Source organism: Monodelphis domestica, chromosome 8 (assembly GCF_027887165.1).
Source record: "Monodelphis domestica isolate mMonDom1 chromosome 8, mMonDom1.pri, whole genome shotgun sequence".
NCBI lineage: Eukaryota > Metazoa > Chordata > Mammalia > Didelphimorphia > Didelphidae > Monodelphis > Monodelphis domestica.
In genome coordinates this window covers 204,473,148-204,491,545 of record NC_077234.1, presented here as the reverse complement: position 1 = coordinate 204,491,545, position 18,398 = coordinate 204,473,148, and the positions used below count along the sequence as shown (strand labels likewise).

General features: G+C 37.1%; 1 pseudogene; it reads right to left on the bottom strand.

The window, feature by feature from the left end:
• Positions 1-98: 98 nt before the first annotated feature.
• On the bottom strand, positions 99-16,865 carry LOC100617181 (uncharacterized; annotated as a pseudogene).
• Positions 16,866-18,398: the final 1,533 nt, after the last annotated feature.

The following is an 18,398-nucleotide window of genomic DNA, read 5'->3' as shown; positions in this document are numbered from 1 at the left end:
CAAAATAAATTTAATTGTTGTCTTTTGTTTTTAAATTAAATTTAAATTTAATTAATAATAAATTTTATGAATCAAATTAAATTTAAGTTATAGTCATTTTTCTGTAATAGCCCTACCCTTCCTACCTCCAAACACACAAGATATAGCATTTCCTAGCCCCCCTCTTCACCAAAAGAGGAAGATATATTTCATCATCAATAGACCAAGATTAGACATTTCATTGATTCAGCATTGATTCAGCTCTGTTCTTTTCATTTGCACAATTATAGTCATCTCTTATAGTATTCTCCTTTTCAGTAAGTAATAGCTCACAGAAATTCTCCTATGATTCTCTAGATTCTTCATAATTATTGTTTCTTTTCAGTTATTGTTCAGTCATTTTTCTGTCACATCTGGCTTTCTGAACCCAGGAGGGTTTTTTGCTTTTTTTTTTTTGGCAAGGATACTGGAGTGGTTTGCTTTTTTTCTCCAGGTCATTTTATAAATGAGGAAACTGCAGCAAACAGGGTTGAGTGATTTACCCAGCATCACACTGGTAGTACATGTCTGTGGTCACATTTGAACTGACTCAAGACCCAGTGCTTTATCCACTGCATCATGTAGCTGCTCATTCATCGTCTTTTAGTGTTCAGAAGCATTCCATTATACTTATATATCATAGTTTGTTCGGTATTTCCTAAATAAATAGGAAACATTTAGTTTTTAGCATTTTTCTTCCTAACTCAAAAAGTGATATTACAGATATTTTGGTAAAAATAGAATCTTTCCTTTTTTCTTCATAGGGTAAATATGCCCAGTAGTGGGACCGCTGGGGGTCTGAAGGTAGAAATAGCTGAATTACTTTTCTTACAGTTCTAAATTGGTTTCTACAATGGTTGAATCTGTTCACAACTCAATTGCTGGTGTTTTATTGCACCTTTCATTTCACCTTTCATTCATTGCACCTCCTACATTGGCTATATTTTACATTATATATATTTACATATATTTAAAATAAATATAATAAATACAGATAACAATAATTTAATACACTATCATCTCCTCTAACCAGTAAGCCATCCCTTGTAACAAAGATTAAAAAAGAAAAATAATATTCCACACTCACAGTCCTCTAAGAGGTCTACAAAGAAAGGAGGGAATGTTGTACCTATTTAAATTTTTTTAATTAAAAACTGAATTCTTCATTTGAAATGAAATATTCTTGTTTTACATAAGTAGCATCAAAAAAGAGTAACTGAACTACATTGTAAACCATAAATATGAAGAAATGAATACCAGTGCTAAATGCAGCAGACAATACTTCTCTAACATATTGCAGAGGTAGATACTGGGACAATATGACTTTAGGAAGGTGTGAAATATGTAGAAACAAAGGAAAATATTGTGTTTCTAGGATGCAGAAAGTTTCTCAGAATCTGACAGAGCCCATGCATCTCTACACCCAGCATACACTTAGAGATCAGTCTAACCATGACAATAGGAACTACAGAAAATGGTTCATTGGGCTATAAACCTAGACTCTCTAATCACTTCTTCATGTGCCTGGAACAGCTTGATGTTGTTCGTGTTGGACTACCGATATTTCACATATCTCCCATGGTCTGCCATCAGCATCCACATGTCATTGTGTGACCAGGCCATTGCTTTCACTGGGTTATTGAGAGCCTGTAATACTGTTTCAAAATTGAAAATGAGTCCATTCTCCAGGATAAACTTTCCACTAAGAGCTCCAGTGACCAACTTTATTCTCTCTTCTCTCTTCCCACTTCTATATATGGCTAAAATGGCCAAACCCAGCACAAGGCTCTAGCTTATCAGTGCCACCCTTGAACATTAAGGACCATAAATTAAATCAAATTAAATTATAAATTAAATTAATTTAAATAATCTATTAAATCAGAAAAGTTGTGGAGACAATCAGTAGAAATTTATGAAATGTAGTATTATTGCTTATATGATATAATTCAGATTGTTAATAAAATATCCCCTAAAAAGTACTTAGAGGATTACATCAGAATTCATACTTAGTATATCAGTTTTAGATTAAGCAAAGAGTTGCAATTCAATTAAATAAATTGTTGCTTTTTAAATGCCTGCTGTGTGCCCAGCCTGGCACTTGGCATCATAATGGAAGGGAGGAGTGGGGAAGGCATATTCTCTGACCTTGGGAGATTTGCTTTCCATCATGAAAGCCTCATACACCAGAGAACAGGACGAGTAGCAATAGCACCGTGAACCATAAAGCTTCCTGTGTTTATAGTCACAGCTCTGATGATTATATTATCTGGATGACCTTGAGAAATTCATTCCCAATTTTCTCATGGATAAGAGAAATGAGGTGAGACCCGCTAGTCTATAAGGCAGGGTCTCTCTCCAAACTAAGAGGCTTGGCTTCCCAAATTGGGGTACATGTACCCCTAGGAGGAAAGAGAAGCTTGTCAAGGGAGTGTAGGAAAAATATTATAAGTGACTCTATTATCCTATTGAAATAATCCACAAAGTCATATCTAATAACTTTGTGATACCAAAAAATGTTTTTATATTGAAAGAAGATTTTTATGAAAAAACTCAATTTTATTTCTAATGTGCAAAGTATATTCTAATATTTATTTCTTTTTATATTTCGCACTGAATAGTGGATAAGGAAGGGTTTGGTTTTTTTATTGAGAACCAAAGAGACATGGAGCCTGAAAAAGAGTGGGAAACCTTTCTATGAGGCAAAAATGAACATTTTGGTGACCTTCTTAGAAGGAAGAAGGAAGCAAACACTAATTATTTGTCAGACGATGTGCCAAGTGCCTTACAAATATCATCTTATTTGATCTTCACAACAATCCCAGGAAGTAAATGCTATTATTATTCCTATTTTACAGTTGTTGAAACTGAGGGATACAGTGATTAAGTTACTTGCCAAGAGTCACAGAGCTAGTAAATGTCTGGGGCTGGATATAATAATAATAATAATAATAATAATAATAATAATAGGCAGAGAGATGATAAAGTGGTTTTCAGGCTGCAAGGGATCAGGGGATCCTTCCCTCCCCCATCCGTGCCATTCAAACCCAGATCTGAGTGGCAGATCTGATTCTGGACAGGTGCTTGGAACTGGGTCAGCAGAGCATATGTGTACTTCTATGTATCCTGGCAACACTCTGACTTCAGGAGCTTTTAAAGTTCAGAAAAAGGTAAACTTTGCATGGGAAGCAGGTCGATAAATGAGGATCTGATGATTTCTCCCTTCATTAGAGGAGGGAGAAAGTCCCTTCTAACATTCTCACTTAAAAAACTCAGGTAGTGAATCTGATCTGCAAGCTGTTTGGATTTTTTTTAACCATAAGCTGCGCACCTAAACAATGCCAGGAAAGAATTTGTAATTCAACTAGTAGTTCCTTCTAGGAAAATGATTTGGGAGCTTATGGGCCAATGATGGTGCAAAGAACATAATTAATCATCAAATACTTATTGAGAATTTACTGTGTCAGGGACACTGAAGCAAACAGTGAGGATACAAAGACAAAAGTTTCTATTCTCTAGGAACTCATTCTACCAGGAAAGACTACATGTACATATATATGTGGGGCTAGCTTGTGCAGTGGATAGACCACTGACCCTGGAGTCAAGAGGACTTGAGTTCAAATCCAGCTGCAGATACCTACTAGATGTATGACCCTGGTCAAGTCATTTAACCTTGGTCTCTTTATCTGTAAAATGAGATCTCTTTAGGTTTGTTATGAGAATCAAATGAGACAATATTTTCAAAGTGCTTATCACAATGTCTCGTACACAGGAGGCACTTATTAAATGCTTGTTCCCTTCCCCTAATCTCTAAAATGCAAAGACTGGACCAGATAATCTGTAAGATACCTTCCATCTGTGATTCTGATATTTAGCTTAAAAAAAGAAAGCAATATAGATTTAGTATTCACCATTTTAATATAAGGATAAAGTTTATGCTACATAGGACATTATGAATCTTTCTACAATACTCTTGTTTCCTTGGATATTTTGCATTGCCCCCGAATTTTTTCCATCTTCTGTCCAAGGAATACAGATTAGAATTGTGAAGTTTGATTGCAGTTCCTTTGGGGGTGGCAGGAAGGGTGGAAATATAATGGTTTAATTGCCGCAGAAACTCCCAAGCTCGACTGTGCAGAACAAGAACAGGTGGGCTTTGGAGGAGGTTAAGTGGCAGCAGATGGCTGGGTGGCTTTGACAGCAGGACCTCTTGAGTTGGCTGGCAGTAACAGAGCACTGCAGCCCTCAGCCTTCCCAGGCATCCCTAAGAACCCAAACAAAAGTCCTCTGGTCTGGTTGTGCTACCCGCATATACTGTTCCTGGGCAATGGCATCACCCAGTGGTCAACCTTGGGAATTAAAGGGGGATTGTTTCACATTCTCTCTCCTTCACCCATAGCACTTCTAGATGAAATTGGGAGGGTAGACCATGCAAGGTAGGAACTCTTAAAAGAACCAAAGGAATGCCTTCAAGACATTACAGGACAGCTTACAGAAAGCGCTCGGTGAGAATTGCACAGGATGAAAGGGCACAAAGGGGTTACAATTGCTTTTTATTGCTATTGGTAAAGGAAGTTTTCAGATCAAGATCACAGACCATCTTTATTCCTTAGGACCTTTTTAAAAATACTGAATGATTAATGATTTTTAATAATAATGAATAAATATTTAACTAATTCAATAGATCATGCACAAAACTACTCTTCCTGATTCAGTAACTATATGTGTGCTAGCTCAGCTCTGAAGCCCTTTGGGAATGAGGAAATTATGTCTTTATTGGCTACTTAACAGGAAGTTGTTAACTTAGTGTCCCTATAAAAACTAAGTGACTTTGACTCTTGACTCTCCCCAAAGGGACTGAATCAAGGGGATCCAATGAGCTACACTCAAGCCTGAGCCCTTGTCTTTTTTATTTTCCTGAGTGGTGACCAAACATTGATCTTGAAAAGGATGTATAAATAGTTGTGTAAGGATAATTTTAGTGTGGTGACCTAAATTATATTTAATTATTGGTCACCATGGGATATCCCAAATAATAAAATACCCAAGTCAGCTGGGAATTATGGTGACTTTAATCAATATAGAGGGAAGGAAATTAAGAAAGAGAGAGACAGAGAGAGAGAGAGAGAGACAGACAGACAGACAGAGACAGAGAGAGACAGAGAGACAGAGAGGAAAGAGTTAATTAAAACTGCTCCAGCTCAGCCTGAGCCAGGCAGGAGTTAAAGGCCTTGGCCAAAGGGCCCTCCCCTGAGTGCCCAGGGAAAAGGAAGTTAGTCTTATCACTTACCACGTGACCTTCTCAAGGAAGATGTCTGAGGGAGTTCCTCTAGGCTCGAGTTCCAGGATCAAACTGGTGCCCAGGCAGCTCACAGGAAGTCACCAGCCAGATCCACCTCTCCAGGGAAAGACCACGAAGACAGGAAGTGATGTGCCCTTTATAGCCTGTTGTACGTTACTTTCCTGTATATTATCTATACCAATGGTAGCTTAGCTTGACTTAGGACAGCCCAGGGGTCTGTCAGCTGTTTCTGTACATGTCTATCAAAGGCCATCCTCCTAGATACTTAATCCTTAAGTATGGGTGCAGACATTTCTGACCTTGTTAGACTAAGTAGGGGGGAGCAATGTAAAGTTCCCAAGACATTCCTGATTCTGTTAGACCAAGTATTTCCATTGTTATAATCAGGAGGTAGCTAAATCAAATCTCCTAAAGTATGGTCTAAGTAGGGTGGAGTAATTTTAAAGTTCAAATTTGGAAACAACCTCATATTTCTTCCACCTCCACTGAAAAAGAAAAAGAAAATCCTCTTAAACATATACATAATTAAGCAAGCAAAACAAATTCCTTTGTTAATCATGTCCAAAAAAAATGTTGAAATCTACAGCTTTGAGTCACCTCTATCAGGACAGAGGCAGCATGTTACATCATTACTACTTTGGAATTATGTTGGTCATTGTGTCAGTTTGTTTTCTGACCATCAGCCAAATTGTCTTTACAAATGTAATTATATAAATCGTCCTCCTGGTTCTGTTCATGCCACTCTGCATTAATTCATGCAAGTCTTCCCAGTTTCTCTCAAATATTCCCCTCCATCATTTGTTATGGCACAATAGTATTCCAAATTAAATTTATTAATTAAAATCCCTAGTTGACTCATTAGTGATCCCTTTCAGTGCCATCTTTCATCTCTAAATCTGTTTTATGTCTCAATACTTTCTTGTTTTCTACCAGTTTCTCCATTAAGAAGAATCCCCTCAGAGGTCTACCATATCCATCCTCTGTATAAAAACATGGGAGGCAACTCGATATAATGGAAAGTATGCTGGGTTAATGGAGCACCTAGGTAGTACAATGGCTAGTGGCTAGATTGAAGTCAGGAAGACTCATCTCCCTGAATTCAAATCTGACCTCAGACATTTACTAGCTTTTTGACCTGGGCAAGTCACTTAACCCCATTTGCCTCAGTTTCTTCATCTATAAAATGAATTGGAAGAGGAAATAGTAAGCCCCTCTAATAGTTTTGCCAAGTAAACCCCAATGGAGTCATGAAAAATCAGATATGACTGAAATGATTGAACAATAGAATAATAATAACCATCATTTATATAGTGCTTTCAAATGCACATCTGTTATTTTGTTTGATTCTCACAATAAGGTAGTTACTTTTGTTATCCCCCGATTATTATCTTTGCCAAGAAAAGCCCAAATGGAGTCATGAAGAGTTGGACAAGACTGAAATTGAACAACAAATGGGCAGGCTGAATCTAAACAGAAAGACAGGATCTGCATACCACCGGTGAGACAGCTAAGTAGGGCTCAAGGGTCAGGAAGACCTAAATCTGTCCCAGATTAATCCTCTGAGACTCTGATATTCCTTGTCAAGTAGCAAGAAAAGCCCCATTTGTTTTATGGAGGAGGAAGAGGACATACAAGTCAGACAATGATGTGCCAAACAAAGATGAATTATTGGTGATTATGATCTGGCTTTACATCTCCAGCCTCATATTACCTTTCTAAGCCTGGATCATATATAATGCCTTCTGCACTAAATGGGAGTGGTTCCTCATGGTGAGCAGGGTCAAACATAAATGAAGGTGGCATAGGTTACATGGTGCGAGTCAGGAAGGTCTGGTAGAACATTGGAGCCTTTTATCATCCCTTAACTTTTTGGTTCCTTTATTTTCTCATCTTTAAAATTAAATATTTGGACCAAAGTAGCAAGCAAGAAGGAATGTTCAAAACTATTGCCAGGTCAAAAAAAGTCAGAAATAAGGTCAGGAAGGGAATTCAACCAACCACCTTCTGATTTTACCATAAGCATATTCCTTCAAATAATGGAGACGGACAAGGAGGACTGGTCATTTCATGTACCAGAAGACAAGAGGTGCCATGACTACTTCACAGGAGAGACCTAGCAGATCCCTGAATCTAAGTGTAATGAAGTAGTAGATAGCTTGAAGTCATGATGACCTGGGTTCTAGTCTTCTTTTCCCTTAGTTATGTGGCTCTGGGGAAAGTAAGTTTTTTTTTTTAAACCCTTACCTCCTCTGTTAGAATAAGTTGTAAGACAGAAGAGTGGCAAGGGCTAGGCAATCAGGGTTAAATGACTTGTCCAGAGTCACACAACTAAGAAAATCTGAGGACAGATTTGAAGCCAAGTTGTCTGGATTCCAGGCCTGGCACTCTATCCACTGTGCGACCCCTCTGGGCAAACAGACTACCTTTTCTGATCTTTTTTCCTCATCTGTTAAATAAAGAAAATGGATTGATTGGATAGCTTTCAAAGGTTCCTTCCAAGTCTAAATCTATGATATAACTCCCTCATTTTACATTTTACAGATGAGGAAACTGAGGACCAGGTCAGCTAGATGGTAGAGGCTGGAAGTCTCATCTTTTTGAGTTCAAGTCTGGCCTCAGACACTTACTAAATGGGTGATCCTGGGCAAGTCACTTGCCTTGATTGCCTTAGTTTCCTCATCTATTAAATGAGCTGGAGAAGGAAACGGCAAACCACTCCAGTATCTTTGCCAAGAAAACAAAAAAAAATTGAGTCATAAAGAATTGAACATGACTAAAAATGCCTAACCTACAATAAAACTGAGGAACAAAGAGGTAAGTGACTTGTCTAAGGTCCCACAATTAGTTAGTGGCAAAACCACTCCCAGAACACAAAAGTAGTATGTTAAGGAACACTGGATTGGGAATCAAGAAGCCTTGGTTTGAATGCTGACTCTAAGGTGTGCTAGCTGTATGATCATGGTAAGCCCAGGCCCAGGCCACCAGACAACGTCCTAGCACTGCAAATTATAGAAATTGTTGCTGATTCTGCATCACAGGGAAAGTTTTCCATGACAGGAATTCCTTACACAAATGCAATCACAGGTCAAGACTACTCCCCATGCAAAGAACAAAACAAAGTACGTTTAGTTTTGGCCTTGTCGAATTATAGAGAACAGTTTGTAAATCTTAAAGTAGATGAATATGGTTTGATTAGTATAAGGCCATGCTCTCTTCATTGATGAAGACTGATTACCCATTGAAATAACATTTTTAAAAGTGAAAATGGCCAGAAACAAAGAGCATTTTTTCTGGGGCTCATCCCGATGCACCCTGATGCCTCCCTTCCTCCTTGGCTTCCCTCCTCCAACACAAGCATCCAGAGAGCCCCATCAGAAAAGTAGTAACTTTCCCCCACTCCTAGGAATAAAGGCATTCAGAAAAACTAGGCTGCATTCTGAGTGCTCGGGGAATTTCTCTCTTTTTTTAGTACTACTAGACTTTTTCCTAACACATTTAGATGCTTTAAATTATTTACATTGAAAAATTTTGCCACATTTCTTACTTTTCTCACCTGCTTAAAAAAATAAAAACTCCAGCTCTGCATTAGCATATGTTCTCACATTGTGTGTGTGTGTGTGTGTGTGTGTGTGTGTGTGTGTGTGTGTGTGTGTGTGTTTTCTGAGGCTGGGCTCCATTTCTGGATCCTTGGATTCCCTGTATCTCAGCACCTGCTCTTTCTAGGAAAGCCAAGCTCGTTGCCATAGAAACACATTCTGTGCCTGAACCTTCAGACACAGAATAACAACAGTTAGGGGAAGAACCATTCCTTGTTTTATTTCTCAGTCCATATTTTTATGAAACAAATATTAGCTCAGGCAGAACTAACATTTCAGGGTTTTTAAAAAGAACATTCCTGAAAAAATAGAGTGGGATGCATTTTGCTACTGATAATATTGGAGGAAAGAGAATAAAATGCAGTTACCCATATCCATTTTGCCTACAGCAGGGACAGAGATGAGGTCTAGATAATTCCTAAAGATTTTCCTTCCCCTTCCCCAAATATTGGCACTTCCCAGTCCCAATTGCCTATTGGAACCCACTTTAAGGTTTGCTGTTATGTGACCCAGAGAGTGAGTATGTCAGGTCACATGGGTTTCAAACTTGGTCATATCAAAACTACATTAAGTTTTATTTTTTCTCATATAGAATATATGCCTATATGTTTACATATTGTACAATTTAACTGAAAGTCAAAAGCATATATCTTTTTTTGTAGGAACACAAATTTTATTCTTTTTTTTTTTTGAAAAATTTATTTAATTAGTCAATTTAGAACATTTTCCCTTGATTACAAGAATCATATTCTTTCCCTCTCCTCCCTCCACCCCTTCCCATAGCTGACCTGCAATTCCACTGGGTTTTACATGTGTCCTTGATCAAAATCTATTTCCATATTATTGATGTTTGCACTAGGATGATCATTTAGAGTCTACATCCCCAGTCATATCCCCTTGACCCATGTGATCAAGCAGTTGTTTTTCTTCTGTACTTCTACTCCCACAGTTCTTCCTCAGGAAGTGGACTGTGTTCTTTCTTATAAGTCCCTCAGAATTGTACTTGGTCATTGCATTACTGCTAGTAGAGAATTCCATTACATTCTATTTTACCACAGTGTGTTTGTCTCTGTGTACAATGTTCTCCTGGTTCTGCTCCTCTCACTCTGCATCACTTCCTGGAGGTTGTTCCAGTTCCCATGGAATTCCTCCACTTTATTATTCCTTTGAGCACAATAGTATTCCATCACCAACATATACCACAATTTGTTCAGCCATTCCCCAATTGATGGGCATCCCCTCATTTTCCAATTTTTGGCCACCACAAAGAGCGCAGCTATGAATATTTTTGTATATGTCTTTTTCCTTATGATCTCTTTGGGGTATAAACCCAGCAGTGCTATGGTTGGATCAAAGGGCAGACAGTCTTTTATCACCCTTTGGGCATAGTTCCAAACTGCCCTCCAGAATGGTTGGATCAGTTCACAACTCCACCAGCATTGAATTAATGTCCCTACTTTGCCACATCCCCTCCAGCATTCATTACTTTCCATAGCTGTCATGTTAGCCAATCTGCTAGGTGTGAGGTGATACCTCAGAGTTGTTTTGATTTGCATCTTTCTGATTATAAGAGATTTAGAACACTTTTTCATGTGCTTATTAATAGTTTTGATTTCTTTACTGAAAATTGCCTATTCATGTCCCTTGCCCTTTATCAGTTGGGAAATACATTAAGTTTTACAGTAGAGAAAAGTTGTCTGCTGTGCTAAATAATTAAAACAGCTTTTTATTTGCTCCTGGTGAATGATATGGGCTTTTTAGAATTACAGAATTATAAATGTTAGAGGTGAAAAAGATCTTAGAGATCATTTAATCCATTTCCATCAATTTATAGATGAGGAAACTGGGACCCAAAGACATGTCACAGGTCACACAGAGTGTGCTAGAAACATGATTTAGAATCCCAGATTCTTGCCTCCAGTGCTCATTTTATACCTCATTAACAACCTGTGTTTATCCTGGGATTAATAATTAACATTTACACAATGTTAATGGAGACACATGAATTTGTTGCCAGAAGAAAATTATTTCTTTTAATTATTTAATTTTTATATTCAAATTTATTTTTATTTCTAATAATATAATTTATATATTATGTAATAAAATATAGCTTGTGCTAAAATAATAAATAATTTTAATATACTCAAGCAAATATAATTTTATTTATATATTATAAATTCATATTATATATTATATATAAATAGCATGTGCTTTTATATATAATTATTTTATATTATAATTATATAATATATAAATATTATGCAACATTTATATATTATATAAGTTATACATTGTATTATCTCATTTATAAATATGTTACATTATATAAAATATGTTATATTTATATAAAATAAATGTATATTTTCTGTATTATAAATAAAATAATAAATATGTACAAAATTTATAAATTGTATAAATATATAATATATGTAATTTAATATATTATATATGTTAATATATTTATGTATATTTAATTTTTTTAAGCCCCATATCCATTGTGGAAAAGTAAAATGGAGGAAAGCCTGCAAACAAAGGCAAGAAGGTGCAAGTTTGCAGAGCTGCTAATCAAGGAACATTCTGGAAGAGAATGTCACTGGGAAGAAGCAGTCAAACTAGGTCCAAACTGCCTGGAAGTTTTGGTTCTTTATCTCTTGACTCTTGGCACCTAGACATTACTGAGTCTTTCCTCTCCTGACACTTGGAAGTTACTGACTTTTCCTTTGACCCTTGACTGTTATTGACTCTCCTTTCTAGAAGAATTCAAAAGATCTTCAGTCATGTTAGCCCTGTCTTCATCTAGGACTTTATAATTTTATTCTCTGTTTAAGACTACTCAAGATCAGGGAAACCCTAAACTCTCTCTCCCATCCAAATACTCTTCCTTCCCTTCCTTAAATAAACCCTTATTCTAATAAGTAAAGAGTAAGTGATTTACATATCAAACAAAATGAGGCAACTTACTCATTACTGAATCTCAGTTGGACTCCATCTGAAACCCAACTGAAAGTGGGAGGGAGAGGCTGGAGGGAGGCAGAGTCTGAGTCCTCAATATTCCATTGGTCTGTAGGACTGCCCAGCAATCTTTCAGGGTCACAAAATATTTAAAGAAATAGCACCTAATACAATTTGGCACCCCGAAAAGATTTTACCCTATGCCAAGGCTAAAGAAACTAAACAAGAAAGATGTTCATGAAAATTGCTTGTGGTATGATGGTGCTTGTTGTAATACCATGGTACTGGGTATATAATATACTATACAGTACAGTAACAAGCTTTGTGATAGAAACCATTGGAGTCATATCCAATTCAACTTCTTTTATAATGACTATACCTTTTTCTAAAGAGACTGTAATATGCCAAATCTTCACTCAAATATATGTATTTACCATGGCTGCTATTCAAACTTTCAACTATCTGAGAAACATTTATAAGTTCCTAACACCAAAGAAAGTAGTCCAGATCATGGTAGTTGGTACAAACTTAGACCAATTAGTAAAGACCATGTGTGAGGAATTTCTAAAGAAGCAGGCTTTGGATCAGACTAAGGTGGGAAATGGGCAGGTAGATAATGGAATGAAAGACAAGGATAATAAGGCTAAGAAAAATAAGGCAGGAACACATGGCAAAGACAAGGACAAGGACATTGATAGCAACAAGGAAGCTGAGAAAATATTTCCCTTAAAAGATGTTACCAAAATTTCAGAGAATGCTGGAGTACTACATTCAAAAGTGCACACGCAATTTACAACACAGGAATTGTATTCAATACGTAGAAGATTTCCAAAATTTATCTCTGAACCATATAGATCTCTCAGGGAGCTAAAAAGGGCGTTTAGGATTTTTGAACCCAGTTTTGATGATACAGAGTTCCTTTTGTCAGAATTATTTAGCCCCCATGAACACAGGCAGTTTATTGAAAAGACTAAGACAGACAACACCTAGACTAGCTGTCCTACAGAAGAGCAAAGGGAAGATTCTGTCTTCGTTAATCCCACTTGCATAACATATCTCAGAAGGTGTAGGGAAGATTTGCTCCAGGCTATCAAAATATTTTGTTCCTAAACCCAATGCATGGGGGACATTTGATAAATTAATGCAAGAGAAAATGGAGCATCCATCTACCTTTACTGATTGCCTATCAGAAACCATGGAATCTATTATGGGAATAGAGAAAGACTCAGAGGAATTTGTAGCTCATGTGTGGAGACAATTTCTTAGGGGTTGCGCATTATACCTAAGAAACTTTTTCAAGAACTATTTCCCAAAATATGACACAGTTACTCTGTCTGAACTTAGAGACTCTGCATACTATATTTTTGACAGTCATAATGAACAAAATAAACAGATGTCAGAATTAAAACAAAAATTATATGACAAAGAAGAAAATTTAAAGCAAAAAGAGATTCAGGAAATTAAAATTTTGAATACAATCAAAACATACACAAAACCCTCATACCAACAGAGGAAGGTACAAAGAGAAACTAGAAAGTGCTTCTTATGTCATAATGTAGGGCACCTCATAAAAGATTGCTATTTCAAAAAGAAATATGAGACAAACAAAAATACACAGGCAAAGTCATATTACAAAGATAAGAAAAATGTATGTTGCAAGCATTGTAGCCTAAGAACAACTTAAGAAGTTTCAAATATTGAGGAAATGCATTCAGCTATTAACTCGGGGACTAAACCCAGATACTCACATGTGTTGACTCATGGGAGAAGGGATTTATGAAGCCAGAAGTATAATTTATATAGTTTGATACATGGAGATAGAGAAAGGATATTGCATGATGTAGCAAGCAGTGAGAGACAGGATAAAACAAAACAAGAACAGAAGCAGAAAAGAGAAAATGAAAGGTTGATGCAGAAAACTAAATTTATTAAGTCTGTGAGAAATGATGATGATAAATCAAACAAAATGTTAAGTGAAAAGCAGAGACAAGTACAGGAGCTAGATGAAGAGATCAAAAATATCATTGTGCAGATGCAAACTGAAATAAGAGACTCGGACAGAAGGAGCATAGTAACCATTCATGGAAAAAAAAACAGAAAACAAGTAAAAAATATTTAGAAAATTTTTTTTCAGTGCAAGTTGGGCACAGGGATTGAATTTTGGAGTAGAAGAAGTCGTAACAACTCACATAACCCTAAACAGGAGCTGTTGAAAGACACAGTGAAACAAAATTTCAATTCCCTGCAACAAAATGACTGTAGCAGATCTCAGGAAAAGGTTAATGTTACAAACAATTTTACTGGAGCTATAAAAAAACTTAAAAAAATTCATAGACAAACAGGAAACCCCACACGAACCAGTTAAAACTTCAAATATGGTTCAGACTTCCTTAGAAAAAACATCTTTCTTGAACCTAGAAGCTGAAATTTTTCATCCTACAGTAAATAGTTTGGAAATTACAAATTTAAATGGAAATAAAGCTGAAATTACAATGGAAAATACTAATCATATTCAATTTAATGGAAGTAAAATAGCATTTACATTTGAAAATATGAATAGAATAAAAACTGAACTACTGTTAGGACAGCTGATGGTTCAAGTGGCATCCATGAAACCAACATTCTAAATGGAGGGGGGAGGTCTGGCTAAATAAAATTATATGAGATTAAACAAAACTATGGTTTAAATTCATATTCCAATGAAATAGAAGACATAATACAATCAAACTTAGGTGAAGATCAATTAGGAAGTAATTTAAACCAAGATTTAACTAGTTCAACCATACAAATGGCAGAAGAGAACAGAGCAGTGAAAAGTGAATCAATAACACTTAATTTGATAACTACAGAAAAGCCATAACTATATGTATGGATTAAAGTCAGAAAGAAAAAATACAAAGCTCTCGTGGATACTGGTGCTTCAAAATCAGTCCTAAAGACATGTTCAAGAGATACCAACATAGGGGGTATGGTTTCTGTAGCTGGAGCTATGGGACAGATACAACAGGTCCCTGAGCTCAAAAGCACAATGGTCAAATTGGGTCCTCTCACCAATGTTCATACATTCCTATTGATCCCTTCATGTCCAGATAACCTTTTAGGACAAGATTTTTATGTAAGATTGGAAGAACTTTGCACTGTGAAAGATCTGGGAAGATATATCTACATTTACCCAAACATTCACTAAAACACTACTCATTATCATATCTAGAGCAATTAGAAGAAGAACCTGAGAAAATCCAAATTGTCAACATCTATGTATGAAATACCTAAAGATATTCCACATGGGGCATTTGCTAACCATAAGAATGATGTAGGTAGAATAAGATCAGTTACTCTGGTGAATATTGAAGTCAGGGAAGGAGTTCCTCCTAAGATACCTCAATACAAATTAAGCAGAGAAGAAAAAGAAGGCATAACCAAACCAGCTCGTTGGAACAAGGCATTTTAAGACCTACAGTGTCTGAATTTAATAGTCCAATTTTGGCTATTAAAAATGACAAACTTAATGAATATGGAAAACAATCTTGGAGATTTGAAATGGATCTTAGGGCCAGGAACAATTTTATAAGGAAGACCTACACTTGTAAAACCTTCACCAAACACCATAATCACACAGATACCTATCTCCTGATGCCCCATGGTACACAGTGTGGGATTTGAGTAATGCATATTTTACCATACCATTGCACCCTGAATCTCAGAATATGTTTGCTTTCCAATGGGGACAAACTCAACTCTGTTACACTAGACTAGTGCAAGGATGTTGTGAATCAGCTTCCATGTTTTGTCAACTTCTACAAAGAGATTTAGCTAACATAACTTTCAAACATAGCAGGCTAATACATTAGGTAGATGACTTGCAGCTAGCATCACTTGACCCAAAAACATGTTTGGAAGATTCAAAGAAGTTACTAACAGAGCCATCTTTCTTGGATAGATTTTTTTTAAAGGTTGAAGCTTATTCAGTATGAAAAGCTTCATGGTAGATTAAAGCTTTTTCAGAGAAATGAAATATAACTCAGTTCCAGGAATGTGCTTTCCCAGCCGTGCAGCGGTGGAATCAAATCACATTTGGTGGGTTACCTTGTTCACTCTTTATGACTTTTGTGTGAATGTGTAGTTTTGCAGAAATGAAACTTTTTCATGATAGAAGCACAGAGTCCCAGGTAAGGGCAGTCACACCTTTGGACTATCACATGTACATACCTTTGTCAAATCACATCTGGAGGACAGTATTGATTCATTATGAAGGATATTGGCAAGGTGGACCCTGTCCAGAAGAATGTGACCATTGGGTAGGGGACTCAGATCTATACTACTTCTTAATGAAGCCAACTACCATTCTAACCAGAAAATGCCATCTGCCTAATAAAGTTGCCAAATAACTTTGAAGAACCATAAGGGGGCAGAAGGGATTCCCAGAGAAAAAGGGTCTGGGGTTGGCTGAAAACAATAAAGAATAAAAAGAGCTTTTCCCCACTGACTGAATTCAGCAAATCAAGATAGCATTTTGTAAAACCTTGCACTCTCTTCTTTGCTTGCTACTTTTCAATTGCAGCCTATACTTCTGATCTCAGATCTTTTCCCTATTCTGTTGTTTTATGACTTTTTAAGATTTATGATTTTTTTAATGTTTTTTGGTTTTGGCTTTGGTTTTGCAGCAGGTTTAGTTTGGAACCTTTTAGCTCCATGACCCATCTGATTTGTTCTTTATTACACCACTCCAATCTGTTCCATTCAGCCACCAAAGTGATTTTCCTATAGCTCTGGTCTGACCCTCTTTAATAACTCCAAGAGCTCCCTGTTGCTTCTAGTATCAAATACAAAATCCCCTGTTTGGTATTCAAAGCCCTTCCTAATCAAGCCCCTCCTACATTTCCACTCGTATAGCTGACTCTCCACTGTGTACTCTGATCAGTGACCCTGGCCTTCTGGCTGTTCCACAAAGAAGACATGCCATCTCTCAGGGCCAGGAACTTTCTCTGGCTATCTCCCATGCCTGGAATGATCTTTCTCATCTACACCCACCTGTCTTGCTTGGCTTCCTTTAAGTCCCAACTAAAATCCCATCTTCCACAGGAAGACTTTCCCTACATTTCTTGATGCTATTGCCTCCCCTCTGTTAATTACCTCATTTTTGCTGTATAACTTGTTTGTATATATTTGTTTGTTTGTTGTCTCCTTTTAGATTGTGAGGTCCTTAAGGATAGGGACTGTCTTTTGGCACTTTTTTTGCATCCACAATGCCTAATAACTGTTTACTGATTGACTTGTATAAGAATTTGTCATCCAACTTCTTATCCCACTGCTTCCCAAATTGAGTGGCTTCAGTGGGCACTGTGGGTCCTGAAAGTCTTCTCTAGATTGGCTACATGGAGCCAAACAGATCAAAATGAATAGTTATGCTGTTCATTCTTTGGACTTAGAGCACATTCCATGGAAATCAAATTCTATGAAGTACCCTCACATGAGAATGACTCAGATCCCAATGGCTAATGTCTGCTCTACAATAAAAAGAGAATTACTGGCTCTATAGTCATAGGCTCAAAGCTGTAGAGCTAGAAAGGACCTTAGGAATCATCTAGGCTAGGAACATTTCACCTGAGGGTCAGTGAATTTGGATGGGAAAAATGATTATTATCATTAAGGCAGCTAGGTTGCATAGTCAATAAGAATGCTACGTTTGCCTACAGTCAGAAAGAGTCATCTAAGTTTAAATATGGCTTCAGACACTTACTAGCTGTGTGACCCTGGGCATGTTACTTAAGCCTATTTACCTCAGTTTCCTCATCTATAAAATGAGCTGGATAAGGAAATGGCAAATGATTTCAGGGTTTCTCTCTGCCAAGAAAACTCCAAAGGGGATTATGAAGAGTCAGACTCAACTGTTGACTCAACAACAAATTTCTTTGTAATCCTTAGGATTTTATTTTATTCATCTAAAAGCATTGTTTTGTTAAGGGGTCTATAGTCGTTAGCAGATTACCAAAGGGTGCCATGACACATACATACACAAAATGTAAAGAATCCCTTATTTAGTTGGATGCTGGAAGCTAAGATAGCAGAATAAATGATAGCCTGCAAAGGATACCTCTCCAATCCCTACACACAGACAGACAGACAGACAGACAGACAGACAGACAGACAGACAGAGAGACAGAGACAGAGACAGAGACAGAGACAGAGACAGAGAGGAAGGGAGGGAGGGGGAGAGAGAGAGAGAGAGAGAGAGAGAGAGAGAGAGAGAGAGAGAGAGAGAGAGAGAGAGAGAGAGAGAGAGACAGAGAGAGAGACAGAGAGAGAGACAGAGAGAGAGACAGAGAGACAGAGACAGAGACAGAGACAGAGACAGAGACAGAGACAGAGAGATGGGTCACCTCAAAACAAAGGTTGGAAAACTGTAGGAATATATCTCACTGGGGTAAGAGGAGAGACTGCACAGCATCTCTAAGAACTCACAGAACTTGGAGCAGCCCAAAATTATGTGACTCTGCCAGAGGCAACAAAGCTATAAATAAGTCCAGCTTGAG